Source organism: Rhinatrema bivittatum, chromosome 2 (genome assembly GCF_901001135.1).
Source record: "Rhinatrema bivittatum chromosome 2, aRhiBiv1.1, whole genome shotgun sequence".
NCBI classification, from domain to species: domain Eukaryota; kingdom Metazoa; phylum Chordata; class Amphibia; order Gymnophiona; family Rhinatrematidae; genus Rhinatrema; species Rhinatrema bivittatum.
In genome coordinates this window covers 82583984-82603952 of record NC_042616.1, presented here as the reverse complement: position 1 = coordinate 82603952, position 19969 = coordinate 82583984, and the positions used below count along the sequence as shown (strand labels likewise).

The following is a 19969-nucleotide window of genomic DNA, read 5'->3' as shown; positions in this document are numbered from 1 at the left end:
CAGGTCCCTAGGCTTGGGTTTATGGGGAAAGAGTTGATGAAACCTCTTAGTCAAGAGAGGGGCTTCAACATAGCCTTCTGGTTCCCAGGAGTTCTCCTTTGGCCCAGATTCCTTCCAGGAAATCAAATAAGAAATTTTACCACACAATTGTTTGGCGTCAAAACTTTCTTGAACTTCAAATACTGAGTCAGGGGTCCGAGGAGACTGGGGTGGGAGCAAGTGAGTGCTTGTGTTTCCATTTAAAGACCATGGGTTTTAACAATGAGACATGGAACACATTGTGGATGTGTAGAATAGAAAGCAGCTTCAGATGGTTTGTGATTGGACCAGTTTGTCTCAAAATGGGATACAGGCCAATGAACCAGGAATCGAACTTCGTGGACAGAAGTTTCAGATTGAGGTGGAGCCTACTTAACCAAGTGAGCAAGAGGGTGCAGGACACCTCCTTTTATCCACGCTCCTTTTAAAAGTTTTGGCAGCTTTGCACAGGAGTTGATGGGTTTTTTCCCAAAAGCAATCACAGAAGGCGAAATATCCAACTATCAAAGAATAAGCAACAGAATGTATGGATGGATGAAATCATTAATGTCCATAAAATTCATAAAGCATTCATAACCACTTTATTTAAGATGGTTGAAAAGGTGTCAACTTAAAGCCCAAAATTTAGACGAGGGTAGAAGGACGTATGTGTCTGGTGCTCAGAAATGTACGCCTGAAGAAAAGCTTTCAGGGTTGGATTGGTAATGAATGCTTTACGAATTTTATGGACATTAATGATTTTATCCTTCCACACATTCTGTTTTTCCCCAAAAGTTCCTGGAGGATGGTTTCAGTTTGGTTGGCTACCAGTATTGCTGTACATAATGCAGGGGCACTTTGGAGTGTTTCGCATACACAATGAAAAAGGCTGATGCTCCTGTAGATTCCCAGGTATGATTGTTATATGAGAATTTTGCCCACGATAACAATTGAGCCCATTTGTTCTGGTGCTCAGAGACATATGCCCAAAGAAAAGCTTTCAGGGTTGAATTGGTCCTCTTGGTAAGTCCATTGGATTGGATGTGATATGCTGAGGAACAGCTGAAAGATACGCTGAGATTGGCACAAAGATTCCTCCAAAACTTCCAACTAAACTGAACCCCCCAGTCACTCATAATGTGTTCCCGTAAGCTATGTAGTCGAAAGATCTCTTGGAAAAAATGATGTGCAAGGTAGACTGCAGAAGGTACAGAAGGTAGAGGATGGTCCACAACCACCCATATGACTGTACAGCCCCCAGATGGGGGAAGATCTGTAATGAAGTCAGTAGATATGTCCATGGCCTCTCAAGCACTGGCAGAGACTACAGGAGCCACCAAGAGTGTTGATGGGATAGTTTATTGCTTGCACAGTTAGGGCAAGAGTCCACATGTTCCCGGATGTCCTGGACCATTCGAGGCCACCAGTACTACCAGGAAATCAATTCTGTGGTCTTTTGTATGCCCTGATATCTGCCCTGTTTGGAATCATGACCTCACTTGAGAACCTTCTCTCTGAAATGGGTGGGTACTATCATTTTGCCAACTGGCATGGAGAAGAAAGTGGTGGTGAGAATCTTAGCAGGATCCAAGATAAATTGGAGTTCAGAGAATGTATCCTTGGAGTCAAATGAGCGAGTTAAGGCATCCACCACTCTAGCACTCTTTTCAGTGGGATGGAAGGTCAGGTAAAAGTCAAACCTGTTAAAAAAAAAAAAAAAAAAAAATAGGGACTAATGAGCTTGGAGAGAATTGAGTCTTTTAGCTTCCTGGAGGTAAAGAAGATTTTTAAGGTCTGTTATGATGGTAATGGGATGATCGGCCCCTTCGAGGAGTTGCCCGCATTCCTCAAGGGCAAGCTTAATGGCCAAAAGCTCCCCACTTGCAGGGGTTCTTCCTAAGAAGTCAATGGGTGAGCCTCTTTGGGAGGAACCAATAGAGGATGCTGGAACATGGGGGCCAAGCAAGCTGCTTCAATCCCAAGATCATTCTTGGAAATGGATGTCAATCTGGGTGTAGAGGGTGATCAGCACTTCCAAGGATGTGGGAATCTCCCATCCAGCCAGTTCATACTTGATCTGGGCAGCTAAGCCTTGCCAAAACACAGCCATTAGGCTCTCATCATTCCAGTGCAGCTCTGCCACCAGGGAACAGAACTGAATTGCATACTGGCCCACCATTTGAGAACTCTAGTGGAGATGCAGAAGGTCAGCAACAGCAGGAAAGGAGTGGCCCTGTTCTTTGAAAACCCTGTGGAAGTGTCCCAGGAATTTAGCCAGGTTGTTCAGCAGCGGGTCATTATGCACCCACAGCAGGGAAGCCCAGGCCACGGCCAGTCCAGTGAGTAGGGAGATAAGGTAGGCTACTCTTGCCCAATCAGAAGAAAAACTTGCTGCTTGGAGTTCAAATAAAATCTGACATTGGTTCAGAAAGCCCCTGAAGGCCTTGGTTCCCATAATAGCAAAGTGGAGATGAGAGACAAATGTTCGGCGTCCCAGAAAGAGGTTGCTGTTCCAGAGGAGTGGGCACATCCAATGTCTGTGTGAAGTCCATGTGCTGGCACAGGCTGTGCATGGAATCTGTGAGCTGTTGAACTTGGAAGGCCAATCCTTGTAGAAGCTGGAGCACTAATGACTCAGCGGAGCTCCTGGTCTTTGCAATCTGTCACGCCATGTGGTAGTGAGCCCTTGGACCACTTAAGTTGACACAAGCACAAGATAGCCCTTAAAAGGCGGAAGCTGATTCGCCACAAGACAAGGTCTTCTGCCTGACCAACCACCTGAAGGTTCTGGCAGCCAGCAGGACTTAGGCTGAATTGAGAGCAAAACAAAGTCAAGGTCCAAGTTAATGTCAAGGCAGGCTAAAAGCAATGCAAAGTCCAAGACCGATCCAAGGTCAAGGCAGACTGAGAGCAAGGTAAAGTCAAGATGCAGGCTAAGGTCAAGACACGAGAAGGCAGTCCAGAGGGAAGAACACAACAGGACTGACAGGAGCGGTTAAGGCAGGAACACACAGGGAACAAAGTAGAAATGAAGATAGGAACATGCTGTAGTAACTAGCACTGCACAACAAGCAGGATACCTGTTGTGGAGGCATTGAGTGGTAGTTCTGAGCTTCCCTTATACAATGCAGGAGGTTATGTCATCAGGTCATGTTCCAAATAGCAGGCCCTATAAGAAGGGCTCAGGAACTGCAGGAAGTTCAGCCATGTTCCTGGGATGCAGCTTGATGCCAGAGGTGCTTCAGACTAGAGGTGAGGACCATTACATTTTTCAAGACCTGGTATGCTAGGGGGACTCTATTGTTACCAATTTCACTAATCCACTTCGGGCCTCCCTTCTTTCTCTGATATAGCTGAAAAATGTTTTGTCTCCTCCCTCAATTTTAACAGATATTCTTCCTTGTGTTCCTTTTTTTGGGATCCTTTATACTTCTTGAACGCTGTTCCTTTTTGCCTTACTTTTTTCAGCCTCCTCCTTAGAAAACCAGATTGGTTTCTTTTTCCTCTTACTCTTCTTTACTTTCCTAACTTATAGATGTGTTGCCTTTGTAATTGCTTCTTTTAATTTGACCCACTGTTTCACCTCACCCATTTTCTCCCCATCTTCCAGTTCTTCCCCATTTTGACAAAGTCCATATTTGTGAAATTCAAAATTCAGGTCTTTGTGTGACTTCTCTGTATCCTATTTGCAATATCGAACCATGCTGTCTGATGATCACTGCTGCTCAGGTGAGCCCCTACCCGATCATCAGAGACATTATCCCCATTAGTGAGCATTAGATTGAGGGTCACACTCTCCCTCATGGGTTCCATTACCATTTGTTGGAGCAGAACGCCTTGAAGGGCTTCCACTCTACTTTTTGTAGATTTCACAGAAGGGATGCTTCAATCCACATCCAGAAGATTAAAATCTCCAATGAGCAATACTTCTCCCTTCTCCCAACTTTTGGATATCTTCGATCATGTCTTTGTCCAGTTCATCCATTTAAGTTGGAGGCCTGTAGATGACACCAGTAAAAATGGAAGCTCCATCTTCTCTTTTTAAGATGGTCCATAATGCTTCTTCTTAACCCCATGTCCCTTGCAATTCAGTTGCTTGGATATTGTTTTTGACATAATGAGCTGCACCTCTCCCTTTTCTGTCCTCTCTGTTCTTCCTTAACAAGTTATAGCTCGGGCTGGGCACATCCCAGTCATGAGACTCAGTGAACCATCTCCATAACAGCAACAGTATCCAATTCCGCTTCTACCATTGGGGCCTGCAGGTCTGGGATTTTATTGCTCAAAGTATGAGCATTTGTGGTCAGTTTTCCAGCTGCTCTTCCTAGTTGCCTTTTCTCTTTTTTTTTGGAACTGATTGATTTTGTTACTTTGTCTTCCCACTTCCTGTATTGCTTGGGGGTGACATTCCAATTCCCCTGGCCATCTCCTGCCACCCCCACTCTCTAGTTTAAATGGCCTGATAATGTATGGTCTGAATTTTTCACTTAGCACCCTCTTTCCTGCCACAGACAGGTGGGCCATGCTTACCATATAATCTTTTTGGGAGGGTTGACTGGGCCTTGTGCCCGGTCTGCCAAAGTAATATGGTGCCAGGCACACATAGGGAGCAGGCCCATGGGGGTGGAGGGAGGGGAAGAAGTTAAGGTCACAGATTGACAGTTAAGTTGTCAGCAGGGGCTAAAGGGAGGGGAGGGGCTGGTGTAAGCGTTGGCAGGAATGACTGTCTGCTCTCCAGCCATTCGGCTTTTGAGTTTGACTTGGTGACACAGCATGTAATTGGCTCCCGGCGTGCTAAGACTGCAGGGAGTGGGTGGGGTTTAAGCTGTGAGATGCCAGTCTATTAACATTTTGTTGGCACCTCTGCTGCTGCCATGGTCGCTTCGCTGCCACGGTCGATTCACGGTTGCTTTTTGCTCGTTCGCGGTCCTTTTTCTGGCCCCCCTCTCTGGCGGTGCTCGTGTCTCTTACCTTGTTTCCTTCCTCGGTGCGGCACAGTTTCGTCGAAGGCCGGGTCGCAGCCATGGATTCAGAAGAGGCTGGCTGCTGCGGCCTCAGAGGACTGGCGATGAGTGTTGTGGAGGCAGTGCATGCCAATTTTCTCTCATGCATATTCAGTGTGGATATCCTGAAAACCCGACTGGCTGGTGGGCCCCCAGGACAGGGTTGGGAACCACTGATTTAGACGGACAAGTAGTTCTTTTCGATTTATCAGACTAAGTGCCACTAGGTAGCCAGATAAATAGGAACCTATCTGGATAAGTCGGAATTTAAATAGAAAAATGTGCACAAATGAACTTCAAATTTTAAAGGGATACGTATGCAGATTTTACTTGCGTTATTTAGATAGATTCTCCAAACCCCCCCCCATAAGTCAGCTTTTACCCATGTAAATCAGGAGATTTTCTAACATCCATGTAGCAATGGAATGACCAGTTTTACCAATTAGTCTACCAATTCGCCCACTCCATCTCATTCTCGTCAACACTCTCCTGGCTCTTCTGCCTCCCCCATTTCACTCAGAAGCCCTTCCCAGTCTTTTTTTTTTTCACTTTTAATATGTTTATGATCCCTTACTTCTGATATTGAGCAGGACTAAATATATGCAAGTAAAGTGCCATATTTACATGCATAAATTGCTTATCAAATAGCAACTCACGTATATGCTATTTTACACATGCAAGTGCTATTTTTTTTATTTTTTTTTTACATACAGAACTTTTGAAAGTTCACCTTTAAGAAAATAGGTCAAACTTGGCTCAAGAAATCACTCACTCAAGAATCAATCCACTGTCACAATCTTTCACACTGAGAAAGCAGGAGGCTGCCTCTAGGTCACTGCAGTGCACAAACACTCTGCACCACTGCAAGAAACAGGGGTTTTTTTTATTTGTTTGGCTTTTTTATCTTTCTTGTAGCAAATGGCACAGGGTCAGTTGCAGTGCTAGTCTGTCACTGATACACACTGTAGACCTCTCACAGAGTTTACAGACTGAGAGGCCGGGCAGGCTTCATGCCTGCCTGGACAGGATAATATGGCGCCAGGCTTGCTGATGCAAGCCTGGCCACCGCCGTGCCGGGAGGAGCCTCTAGGTGACCGGATGGGTCACCCGGGCCCACGTGCAATTTGCTGCACTGGGATTGGGTAGTTCTTTGAACCACTTCGTGGTGGGAGCTGATTAGCTCCCGATGAGTTAGTGAAGGGGAGGGGGAAGGAGTTGATTGAGGGATTAGGTGAATCCTTCTGGTCTGCCTCTCTTCACGGCTGGGCATGTGGCGCTGCATCCCACCCACCCGCCCTTGTTGTTACTGTTTTGTTGTTTGGGGCCTTGTTGTCGTCGCAGCTCTTGTGGGGGGGGGGGGGTAGCCCGAGCCGATTGGTGGGGGGTTATGTTGTGGTAACTGGTGGCGGACTTGAATGGGGGCAGGTCAGTGGTCCATAGCCAAACAACTGGGTGCAGTTGTGGCTGGTACGGCTCCTTGCTGAATGGCGGCTGGGGGTCGATTTATTCAACTCCTTGCTGGATGGCGGCGGGGGTCGGTCTATTGCTTGATGGTGGTGGGAGTATTGGAGATGTGAACAGGGGCGGCACTTCATGCAGGCTGGGACAGCCTAGGAAGCGTCCCTGGCAGGCTGGGGACAGCCTGGGTTTACATGTTTTCAGGCTGGGATAGCCTGGGTTGCCCATCTTGCTGACTTGTGGTGGATGGGAGAAAGGGGGAATTCAAGATGTATATATTTGCCTGGCTCGGGCTCCGGGGTGTTTAATAAAGCTGCAGCCTGTTGACTCCCAAATCAGTGTCTGTGAATTATTGTTTGTAAGGGGCGGGCCTGGGGGCAGAAGCGTCAGTCCTGGCTGCCCATATTATTTCTCTAGCTACTCTGTAATCCCAAACCACAGGTAGAAACCCTCACTGCCACTGTGCCTAAAAGGTAATTTGCATTCTCCTGTAAATTATCTTTTTTCTAATCTTTTCTTTTTCTCTAAGTTATAAAACAAGGAGCTTAAGAATCATCTTCTCTCTCTGAGAGAAATGATCACGTTAATCTAACAAAATGTCAACCCAGCTGCTGACTGGGATGGGCTGGTTGAAAGCGCTGAAATAGAATTAGTTCTGCTTCTTCTTGGTCTCATCCTAAAGGGCTCATCTCCAAAAATTGCGTTCTTTTGCTTCCCCCCATAAATTTTAATGGGGCCAATCCAAACGATTCTCATTTTTTTCCCATGGACTGTTCCTGTTCCGTTCGATAGTGCTGACCCAAACTGATAATTCACATATTCGATGTGTTTTTCCCATGCAGATCAAAAAAAACCCCCGCACATCCCTACAGAACACTTTCCTTCCAGGGTCACTAGACCCACTGACTACCTGAGCTGTGTGTCTTAAGGGCACATTGCCACAGGAAAGGTCAGTTTCAAAGCTATCTCCACAGGTAAAACATTGCTTAACCCGTGGAAATGTGCTTTTATAGAAAACTGCCCTCCCTGTGTCTGAGCAGATTTACACAACTTGTGCCACTATACACATAAGTTTACCTGCATAGTGAAGAAGCATTCCTGGAAGCAGGGTCGGGGTGTGGTTTGCACATACATATATGCTTTTGAATTTTCGAAAATCATTTATGTTTTTTAATGTCATGCTTCTGCAAATCTATGACTTATTCTTAAAAAAAACAACACACTTCAACCATGTGTATAGAGAAATGGAAAATGCCCCAACACATCATCTGCACAAGCATGGCAAGTTCTTTATAAGTATACTGATTAGTTAATATCGGGCCCTGATATTCAGCGCCACTTTGCCAGAAAAGTTTAGACTTATCTGACTCCATGCTGGTGTTTGAATATTCAGGCCATGTTCATGGGCTGCTACTTAGCCAGATAACTATCCAGCTAGTTATCCATCTAAGTGGTGGGTGGGATGGGGGTGTTCTGGGGCATGGCTTCTTATTCAGCTAAGTTAGCCGGATAAGTTAAACCTGCTATTGAGCAGGTCTAACGTTAGCCAAAGAAACTTATCTGGCTAACTAAATTAACCGGGTATAATCTATGGTGCAGCCAAGCTGCTGATTATCCCATTTAAGTTAGCCAGATATTTTATTTAATTTATTTAAAACTTTTATACACCGACGACCATAGACATATCACATCTTTAACTGGCTAATTTTCTTAGCGGGATGTCTGAATATGGACCTCATGGTTTTTAGTATCTGATGAGTTTATTTATTTATTTGTAGACTTTTCTATACCGATATTAGTGGAGACATCATATTGGTTTACAGCAGAACTATAGTATGGAAATTACAATGAACAGGTATGGGGGGAGGGATTACAAAGGAACAAAGAAATAGCAAAGAGATAAAGAGAAGCAAACGCTTGGGATAACAATAAGAGCCGGTAAACAGCAACATAATAAAGTAACAAATGTAACAAGACTATGTACAAGGATTCAGTTAAATGCTGGCTTGGAGCGAGGAGTTGGCACACTCTGAAGAAGGGGGCATGCTGTGATCTCAAAAGCTCATGTACAATATACCCACTATATAAATTTTGTGTTGGTCTAATAAGACTGCAGCTCACAATTAAGGTCCATACAACCTAACCCAGTATGTGAGTCTCTGATGTCATAGTTGGGCATTATAGCAGCGGAACACTGGCAGGACCCACAGTCTCTCTCTGTCACTACAGAGATTCATTTCTTTGGTACAGCTGACACTGAGCAGTTTGCAGGCAGCAAAGATCCCGATGGGAAACCTCAAAAAGTACAAAAGGTTTGGAATTAATCCAATATCATTTTCTACCAGTCCTGGCAACAGGCAGCCATGTATCTTGGATCATCCAGATTTATGGACAGTCCATAAAAGCAGCTGAGAAAGGGCTCTGTCTATATGAGCCATAAAAACGATGCGATGTTTAGGAATCCCGTGTGTTTCATCTGAGATCACAGATTCACAGGCAGGAGACTGTTAGGAATGTGGACCCTTGAGCTGAGATGAGGTTGGTGCAACTAGCAGGAGTGAATCCCTGTTGGTCCTCAATTAAATTCTGAAATTTGTTGCCAGGGATGTGGTTAGTGCAGTTAGTATAGCTGTGTTTAAAAAAAGGATTGGATAAGTTCTTGGACGAGAAGTCCATTACCTGCTATTAATTAAGTTGACTTAGAAAATAGCCACTGCTATTACTAGCAACAGTAACGTTGAATAGACTTAGTTTTTGGGTACTTGCCAGGTACTTGTGACTTGGATTGGCCACTGTTGGAAACAGGATGCTGGGCTTGATGGACCCTTGGTCTGACCCAGTATGGCATGTTCTTATGTCATCAGGAGGCAGTACAGGCAAGAAGACCCTACTGGAGCTTCACCTTTACCAGCCCTCGTTCCCCGCAGGTTGAGCCCCTTGGATGCTGGGGCTGGCAGGACATAGGCGGGGGTCTCTCAAGCCATGGAACCAGAGGGAGAGGCTGAAGCGGCATCGGACAGGCAGAAGTCAAGGCAGGTGGCAGAGAGGCAGAATCAGGAAAAGGCCAGAGGTCAGGGCGGGCAGAAACGGAGAAACAGGTCTGGAGGTCAGGGCAGGCATGGAGATCAAGCATAGTCAGGTTACCAAGCAGAGGTCGGGCAGGCGAAGGTCAATCAGGCCGGGTCAGAACCAGAAGATCAGTCTGAGCTCTGTCTGTCTGGAGGGCACATTGCCACAGGAAAGGTCAGTTTCAAAGCCATCTCCACAGGTAAAACATTGCTTAACCCGTGGAAATGTGCTTTTATAGAAAACTGCCCTCCCTGTGAGCAGATTTACAAAACTTGTGCCACTACACACACAAGTTTACCTGCATAGTGAAGAAGCATTCCTGGAAGCAGGGTCGGGGTGTGGTTTGCACATACATATATACTTTTGAATTTTCGAAAATCATTTATGTTTTCTAAAGAAAACTACATCTACAACTTAGCAGGTAAATATGGGCAGGTAATTTTCCTGTTCCTCCTCTCAGATGAGGAGGAGAAGGAAAGAGAGCAGGAGCAGCAGCGGAAGCTTTGTTTCACTGCTGCAGAGTCCTCTAATGCACAGGCCCTGGCTATCTGGACAGGAATTTGGGAGATGGATCTGCAAAAGTGGGAGTCTCCAGCTTGGTCACACTCAATAACTCCTTTCCTAGTGCTATGGACCAATCAGGCTCCTCAGGAGTGAGATTACTGGTTCTGCCACCAGGTTTGGGCAAGTTTTCCATATCTTGCCTGAACCCCTCCACAGAGCCACCCAGTGGTCAGGGGGGTAAGGCTCCAGCTTCCATCACAAACGAGCCACTGGTTCAATCCCTGACAAACCATTTCTCCTTACATGATGAGCATGATGAGCACATCCAATAAGTGCTGGCTTGTGAAGTTTGAAAATGCTTGTGGTGCCAGCAGTACAGCCATACTTTGATAACTAGTGGGATGAACTCTGCTGGCCATCCTAATCTGCCAGATTCTTCAGTGACCTGAAGGAAGGGCTCCACCAGCCACTCTTTAGCCTTTTTCAGGGGTGGATGGGATAAGTTCCATCGGCTGCTTGCACCACAGTTGGCCCTTACCCCAACCTGGATCCACTAATGTGTTTTGCTCTGTCCCATTTTATAGTCTTCAGAGGACTGGAGGCTCTTTCCTTTCACTGATCTGATTGAAATTTGGCAGGAGTCCTTCTGCATCAGAAGAAGATGCACCTAACAACTTTCAGGCTAATTGGTTCATAAAAAGGGCCTCTAAATCCATGCATATGGACAGACAGTGACAAGAGGTGCCGAGCATGGATGTGGCAAGGAATAGCCTAGTGGTTAAAACAATTAACTGAGAACCAGAGAAACCAGCATTCAAATTCTACTGCGCATAGTGATACCCCTAGTGACCTTGGGCAAGTGACTATCTCCTATTGCCTTAGGTAGCCACTTAGATTGTAAGCTCTTTGGGATGGGGACTTATTGTACTTGAATTCTAATAATGTTGTAAGCTGCCTTGAACAATCTTTGGAAAGGTGGATTAAAAATCAGGACACTTAGGAAATGTGAATCAGATTACACACGGCCATTTTCAAGTCTTTTTAATGTCATGCTTCTGCAAATCTATGGCTTATTCTTAAAAAAAAAACAAAAAAAACCCCACTTCAACCATGTGTATAGAGAAATGGAAAATGCCCCAACACATGATCTGCACAAGCATGGCAAGTTCTTTATAAGTATACTGATTAGTTAATATCGGGTCCTGATATTCAGCGCCACTTTGCCAGAAAAGTTTAGACTTATCTGACTTCATGCTGGTGTTTGAATATTCAGGCCATGTTCATGGGCTGCTACTTAGCCAGATAACTATCCAGCTAAATAGTTATCCATCTAAATTGGTGGGTGGGATGGGGGTGTTCTGGGGCATGGCTTCTGTTCTTATTCAGCTAACTTAGCTGGATAAGAGGCCATATTCAGACTTATCCGGCTAAGTTAGCTGGATAAGGTAAACCTGCTATTGAGCAGGTCTAACGTTAGCCAAAGAAACTTATCTGGCTAACTAAGTTATCCGAGTATGATCTATGGTACAGCCAAACTGCTGATTATCCCATTTAAGTTAGCCAGATATTTTATGTATTTATTTAAAACTTTTATATACCGATGTTCATAGACACATCACATCTTTAACTGGCTAATTTTCTTAGCGGGATGTCTGAATATGGACCTCATGGTTTTTAGTATCTGATGAGTTGGCACACTCTGAAGAAGGGGGGCATGCTGTGATCTCAAAAGCTCATGTACAATATACCCACTATATAAATTGTGTGTTAGTCTAATAAGACTGCAGCTCACAATTAAGGTCATACAACCTAACCCAGTATGTGAGTCTCTGATGTCATAGTTGGGCATTATAACAGCGGAACACTGGCAGGACCCACGGTCTCTTTCTGTCACTACAGAGATTCATTTCTTTGGTACAGCTGACACTGAGCAGTTTGCAGGCAGCAAAGATCCCGATGGGAAACCTCAAAAGTACAAAAGGTTTGGAATTAATCCAATATAATTTTCTACCAGTCCTGGTAACAGGCAGCCACATATCTTGGATCATCCAGATTTATGGACAGTCCATAAAAGCAGCTGAGAAAGGGCTGTCTATATGAGCCATAAAAACGATGCGATGTTTAGGAATCCCGTGTGTTTCATCAGATCACAGATTCACAGGCAGGAGACCGTTAGGAATGTGGACCCTTCAGCAGAGACTAGTTAGGTTGGAGTGAACCTCTGTTGTTCCTCGTTGTCAGGAGGTGGTATGGGCGGGGAAGACCCTACTGTAGCTTCACCTTTTCCAGCCCTCATTCCCCGCAGGTTGAGCCCCTTGGATGCTGGGGCCGGCAGGACATAGGCGGGGGTCTCTCAAGGCATGGAACCAGAGGGAGAGGCTGAAGCGGCATCGGACAGGCAGAAGTCGAGGCAGGCGGCAGACAGGCAGAACCAGGAACAGGCCAGAGGTCAGGGCGGGCAGAGATCGAGCAGAGTCAGGTGGGCAGGCAGAGGTCAATCAGAGGCAGGGCCGGGTCAGAACCAGAAGATCAATCCAAAGGGATGAGGAGCAGGAACGCTGGAGTCGGGAATCAGGAACAGGGAACAAGGCAGGAACACCGGGTCAGGCAGGAATCAGGAACACAGAACACACTCAAGGCTGAGCTGGACCCGCTGCTGACTGAGGCAAAGTGCTAGTGGCAGGGGAGAGTATTTATACCCACCCTGTCTGACGCAGGGAACTTTCCCGCCGCAGGCCCTTTAAATTCACAGCAGCAGCAGCACACGCACGCGTGCCTAGTGGGGCCAGACACGCAGCTCGGTGTGGCAGCGTGCAGGGATGCCTCGAGAGCAGGCCACTCTAGCGGCGGTCGGCATCGGCCATGAGGAACAGCGACGGAGGGGAGCTGGAGTGGGTTGCCTGCCAGTGGAGGTAAGGGGACACGGCCGTGGATCATAGCAGAGACTAAAGCGAAAGGTGGTTTTAGCTGAGCATCAGAGTTAAAGGCAGCTGCACTGTGTCAGAGAGCAAGAAGAGCCTAGAGCAGGAGCTGTAGCAGTCAGACCAGATCTGCCCCCTGAGCCATAGTAAGAGCCAGCCAAAACAGCTCTGCAACAGGTGCCCAGACAGTCTGTCATCTGATCCTCACCTCTCTTCCAACAGGTCACTGTCTCCGTGCCCAGGCACCATGCCTTCCATCACAACGGTCTAATAAGGATCTGGGGCGGCCCTGGACTCCAACAACAGCACGAGATGAGTCTGGGATGACCTGAAGGTGACCCAAAATCTGTAACTGTGTGGTACTGCAGTGCTGAGGAACTTTTGGATGTGGGATTTAATTACTCGCAACAAATTCAGAGGTACTTTATTTCCCTGCCACAAAAGGCTTACAGTCTGAGTCTTGTACCTGAAGCAATGGAGGGTGACCTTACTTGCTCCAGGTCACAGGAAGTGTCAATAAGTGAAGCAAGGTCTGATCTCTGGCTCACCTGATTCTGTCTTCTGCTCTAACCACTAGGCCAGTTCTGCACACAAAAGGTAAACTGCTGCCTTTTATAAATTTTTATTTAAGTTTATTTGGTGGGTTTTTTTTCCAACTCATTGAATAGTGAAGGAGTCAGTTGAGCCATTGGTGGTAAGTAATTTTCCCAAGGACCCAAACTGGTGCAGAGTCTGTGGGTACTTAGACATGTGAGATTTGCATTAATTTTCAAAGAAAAAGTACATACTCTCTGCCTGTGAAAATTGTACAGGAAAAAGTACCAACATAGATCTGCACCTCCTTTTTTGGCAGGTAATGTTTCTGTACAAAATAAAGTGCATAGATTTGTCCTTCCCTCAATGTCTTTGAAATTTTACTCCATTGATGGAAATTACTGTTCAGTTCCTATTAGGGTGTCAGCTGCTAGATGTATAGCCGGTCCCCCGCATGGGTTAGGATCCTCAACCAGGGGTGTTACAGGTATGGGTCCAAGTCCAGAGGGGGGGGGGGGGGAGTTATCTTCCTGGGCCCCTGGCATGATCAATCACAACTGCGGTCAAAGGCTTACACTCCAGCTCAATGGTCACCACCCCGGGGAAGAGCGTGCAACGCAACAGGAAGGAAGCAAAAATTAGTAAAATGGGTAAAAAGAAAGAGTCATGCCCGTATCCATCCATTCAACCTGTGCTCTGGCAAAAGAAAGAAACAAAACCCAGAACGAGTCCAAAGTGGTGTTCCAAATAACCAGTTTACCAGAACAAATGGAAGTATCCATGCCAAAATTACTAAAATCAAAAGAAAATAAAAAATGCCAATACGATGAACACAAGGGTTTCCTTGTCCATTTTAGTTCTCACCACTCCCCCTTCTCTTGCACCTTCATCCAGAAAAAAAGAAATACTCGCCAGTGAGAGTGGATAACTGGAATGTAACTCCAGCATAAACTGGTCAGGATGGTAAAGAAAAGTATCCCCAAGCACAAAGTCATCAAATAGGTTTCAAAGAGTCACAAACACACTCCAACTGTATTTCAAACTCTCAAAAATCTTCAAGTCTCTTGACGTCTCTTCTCAAAAGCCTCAAACCCTTGCTGTTACAGGTCTCTTGGGTAAAAAGCTCTTCCATGCAAGCCTGTTGGGATAGCACAGCAGTTGCCCTTACACCTCTGGACTGATCACTCTCTCTCAAAAATCTACTCAAATCTCCTTCCACCTTCTCTCACTTGCTTTGGAGACCCAGGGATGATCTGCCTCCAGCCCACTCTCCAGTTGCCTTCCCACTAAAGGCTGAGCAGCATGCTCTTGGGGATTTTTATCTCTCACACAAGTCTCCCCCAAAAAGGTGGGGTTATGGCAAGGGGAGGAATCCCAAATATCCAAAACCCCTCCTAGTGCCCATTACTGGAAAAATACATGGGAGTAAATGTTAGTGACTGGCAAACCCCCATCACAGATACATTCAGTATTCTTATGTTTCCACTACGAAACATTCTTTATTGATGTGAATCTTTAAATGATATCCTAGATATTGATCTCTTTCAGGGGTGGATTGTAGGAAAATATCAACCCAGGGGATTTTTCAAAACCACCTTATGGGGGGTAGGGGTATCTGTCTGACTACCACAAGCTTCAAAAGCTCCCAAAATCCTGCCAAGCCAACCCTTGAGAGCTGTAGGTACATCATGTAACTTTGAACATATATGCCTCTACTGGTAGAAGTGAGCCAAAAAAGTCTCCAACACAAATGTCACATTTTTCCTAGATGGCTGAGAAGTAAAGCACACCCTAGACCAGGGACTATCAAACTGCACTGCAGCACCCTCTCCCCCCTTCCCTTTCCATTCATACAATTGGTTGGGTACCCCACCCCCAAGTCAAGTTACATATCTCAGATATATATATCTCCAGGATTCGTGGCCTGGAGTTCAAGGCTCTTGACAACCAATCAGCTCTAGAATTAGTTGCCAAGCAACAAGGCTACCACACTGCCAGTCAGTAGCTCAGACCCAACAAGGAAAGCAGCTGGGATCGCAATAGAAAAAGGTGATCCCAGCAGCAGGCCGCCTTTTCTAGAGAAACCAGGTGGGTAGGAGGGAGAGACTTGAAAGGGAATGGGCGAGGAGAGAAATGGTATGTGGGGGGCTTTTCTAGCAAAACCAGAAATGCATGCACTTCCTCCATTGTATGCAAATCTCTCTCATGCATATTCATTGTGGATGTCCCGAAAACCTGGCCTGTTTGTGGCCTTCGAGGACTGCAGTTTGCCATCACCGCCCTAGCCAGTCTGGTTTTCACAGTGAATATGCATGGCATAGATTTACATACAGAGAGGCAGTGCATGAAAATCTCATATATACATATTCATTGTTGATACCCAGAAAACCTGACTGGGAATGTGTGTCCTAAGGACTGGGTTGAGAACCCGTAATCTAAGCTAATGATGCTTTAAAAAAAAAAAAAAAAAAAAGCACACTGGTAAACATGCTCAGAAGAAGAATGAAAGAGTTCAAGCCTGCACATGACTTTATCAAAACTTCTCCACAAACAATGGAGGAGAGATACTGCACGGTATAAGGCAACAATCCAAGGGCATTGTGCAGTGTAATTATATAGAAGATCCACACAATGAGTCAAAAGTTTATGTATATAATTTTAGTAAATGCGGCAACTCCACAATTTTAAAGAATGTCTGTGATACAGGTTTTAAACAACCCCCCTTTGCCAAAACCTCAACAGAAACTCATAGCGGTGTACAAGGATGTAAACCAAAAGTCGATAATAGCCAGGTGTAGAAGAATATCTCCCTCCTTTTTTCAGGCTTACGAGTTTCCTGAAGCATGATGGAGTGGGTTGGCGGATGGTTTCTTCCTGCTTTTCTATTACTATGCTAACACTCCTAGTATCAGTACATGAGTGGTACAAACAGGGACAATTTTGAAACCCTGTGGGCAGCTCACATCTCTACAGGTAGACCTGCAAGCTAAGTGTCAAAGAAATATTCTTTGCAGAGTTTTTCTCTGAAAATGTTGGGTCAGCAGGAGGGGTGGACTTTGCACAGTCAGTTATATACAGAGATTTCAATATTAAATTCCCATGTGTACTTTGCTTTCCTTGCTCTGACCCTGCCAGGTCCCATTTTTCTGCCATGAAAGGTACGCAGACTGTGAAAGAGCGCACATTATTTTAGTTGCAAATGGGAAGGGAATTTTCAGCCTAGGGAATTCCCCCAAGTAACTACTTATTTAGCCCAGCAAATTCCCTTGAAAATGATCATTCCTAAAATCAAGAGAACAAACAGGAAATATACAATGGAGGAAAATGTATTTTCACTGTTATATTGGGTGTCAAATAAAAAATAAATCTTTTCTTCTAGAACGAAAATGGAAGAATACCAATTCAGGGAATGTGATACTGCCCAAATCCTCAGCCGGTTTACCTCTGCTGATGGCACAGTATCCTCAGATGTCACTGGAAGCTGTCACAAGATTACACTTTTTATCACCACTGCCAGCTGCACAATCACCTCCACCTCCAAAGGAACGGAAGCTTCATCTCTAAAAGAACCAACAAAGTTTGTGTTACTGAGGTTTTGAAGGTATTTCACATCCAGCCCTATCCCTTTACCTGATTGTTGTGACTGACTATTTCCATGTTCCTGTTACTTGTTCTTGCTGATATGCCTGCTCAGATCTTCTCTTGTTTCTGTTGCTTGATCCTGATGATAAATTAATGTGGAGCATAGCTCAGATGAAACAATTATTTTTGGTGCCCCTGAATAGTATCCATTAGAAATCTTTTTCTACAACTTCTGGTCCTGAAGACACTGAGGAACTGCCAATTTATGTTGCTGATACTGGAGACTTGGGGCATACTTAAATTATCCATGACGTTAATGGAAACGTTTGAGTTAAGCATAGAGCTCTGTTGAAGCTTTATCTCATCATGAGAGCTGCACCTCCCTCTTTCATGTAGCATTGCTGAAACCAAATAACATGAACATATATATATACATACATGAATTTAAAAAAATGCAAGACCAGTCTAAAGGTTTGGGAGGGATAAGGCCCAAAGGAGTGCATTTGGAGCCAGCCCAACATACTATTGCCTCTGAACTGATCAGATTCTTCCATCGTGTGTACTCTCAGAAGCCAGTTTCAGTGGCCCCAGGAATTTCCTTTTGAGGGAAGAAGGTGTACTCTCCAACCCAGCTGATCTTGAAATTGCAACTTCCAGATCAGCAGTGAGCTTTGCCACTTAGCCATAGCTAAGTGGCCTCAAGTGTTTCCCAGCTTCTCCCAATAAGTTCAACTTTCCTCTCTGGGTCTGCCAGCTGTCATCTCATTGATCCAGTACACGCCAGTCCTGATTGGATACAGTATTTAAACCTTTTCCCCACCCAGCAGCGGCTCCCTGATAATATACTTCAGGCTTTGTGAATCTTTTTCCTCACGATTTTCTCTAGGCTGTTCCTGCTGTTTCTCCTGATCACCTGTCAGCTTGGATAAGCACCTGCTCCTGTTTCTTGTTCCTATGCATTTGCTTGTTTGGATCTTCCCCTGTTCCTTCGACTCATCCCTGCTCACAGGTCTGCACTGCTACATCTCTCACAGTTTGGCTTGGAAGGGACTCCATTCCTTCTGACTGCAGCTTTAGGTACAGTTCTTTGCTTATTATTTACCACTGACGTATTGGTCCCCTAGGCTCTAAGTAGTACCTGACAGTTTTACCAACAGCTAGACCAGAATTTCACAAACCTGTTCCGGGGACCTCACATCCAGTTGAGTTTTCAGGATATCTACAATGTATATGTAAGAGTTAAATTTGCACACACTGGGTCTCCAAGGCATGCAGATTTCTCTCATTCATATCCATTGTGGATATCCTGAAAGGCCGACTGATTGCAGAGTGCCCAGGACAAGTGTAGGAAGCCCTGAGCTAGACTGTTGCTTTCATCATTGTCTCAGCAGCAATTGTGTTACCATCACCACTGTCATCATTACAAATTTCTGATTTCTATTGACTATATAAACCCTAGAACATTTTTGGGTGAGGAAGATTTGCTAGTGGTTTGTGCTGATGGATCTCTCTCTTATTGCCATCATTAATCATTAGAAGAATGACAAGGAAAGAGATCCTCTCTTCTTTTGGGTTCCTCAGTCTCTATTCCCCATTGGGCATGAGACCTTGGATCAAACATGTCAAAGTTTTGTATTGCCCTTCAGTTACTGCTCTGAGAAGTCAATGCCCTTGTTCTAATATTTCCAAAGAGTTAATTAAACAATAAGTAGTAGTATTCTAAGTGACCAATAAATTCAGTGGGTATAGAGATGTGTAGAGGTCAATTTTTAGTCGAGTACCCAGATACTTGTGGTTGTCCAAAACCTATCTTGGATTTTCAAACCCCAGCTCTGTGAGCTGCACTATTCTGGAAATCTGACTATATCAACCCCCAAATCTATCTGCATCCTTGACAATTCAGCATGCTCACTTTGTGCAGCTGCATTTTTTCTATGGGCACACTTTGCCCTCACTATTTCCAATTCCTGTGCATATGAGGGCAGAATACCCTTTGGGGGTGGTCTAGTGATTCAGTGGTAGTGGTGTGCATTACCATGCCGAAGATCTGGGTTCGATTTCTGAGTCAGGCCTCTGCTCTCTGGGATGATCAGGGCTGGTGGTACCACAGCGGCGGTGTTTATGATTACAGCCCTGGGGGGGGAGGGGGGAGTTCCTTTTATAGCATAATAGTGACACATTGTGGCTTGACTTAAGTTCAGAGATTGCAGGGGTTCTGAAGGGAGCTTTGGTGCATGGGATCTAGCTGAGGATTGATCATTGCAATGACTGGGCTAAGTGAGTTCAGACATGGATATATTACAGAGGGAAGAATCCCAGCAGTTGCAAAAGATGACTCATGATATCCTAGACCAACAGAAGGAAGTGCCAATTGACCTGAAAGCCCATATGAGCAAGAAGAAATGACCAAGCCATGAAAACCCCAAACAAAAAAATATATATATGATCCTCTTTAATGTTCCATCATTAATCTGACTTAGGCTATTTACTATTAACCAGATCTTTTTCCTTTTTACAGAGTGAATACATTCATCTCGCCTTACCCCATCAATAAACCCTGTTAAAAATATTTGAAAAATTGAAAAAAAAAGTAGAATTTGAAAAATGAACATGTAAACATGAAAGAAGACTTCATACACACAGACCCACATATGAAACAAATCAGTTTAAAGGCATACACTTGGTCTTATGCATAAACTTTCAAATATTTGTGTGTTAAGCAGATGTGTAAAACAGAAAGAGATATTCTAAGGGACCAGGGAGATGTCTAAGCAATTTTCAGAGGCATGAACTAAGCATCTAAGTAGTCAAACAGCGAAATAATTCACCATAATCACTTGAAAACCTCCATTCTTGAAATATCTTTATATATATTAAAAA

General features: G+C 44.8%; 1 long non-coding RNA gene across 2 annotated transcripts; it reads left to right on the top strand.

The window, feature by feature from the left end:
- Nucleotides 1-8737: 8737 nt before the first annotated feature.
- On the top strand, nucleotides 8738-19658 carry LOC115086031. Of its 2 annotated transcripts, none has more exons than XR_003855018.1 (5): nucleotides 8738-8791; nucleotides 13196-13392; nucleotides 16887-17108; nucleotides 17976-18166; nucleotides 19608-19658. It is a non-coding gene; the product is annotated as an uncharacterized LOC115086031 (long non-coding RNA). The 2 variants fall into 2 exon arrangements; XR_003855019.1 differs by lacking the exon at nucleotides 8738-8791 and adding an exon at nucleotides 11959-12033.
- Nucleotides 19659-19969: the final 311 nt, after the last annotated feature.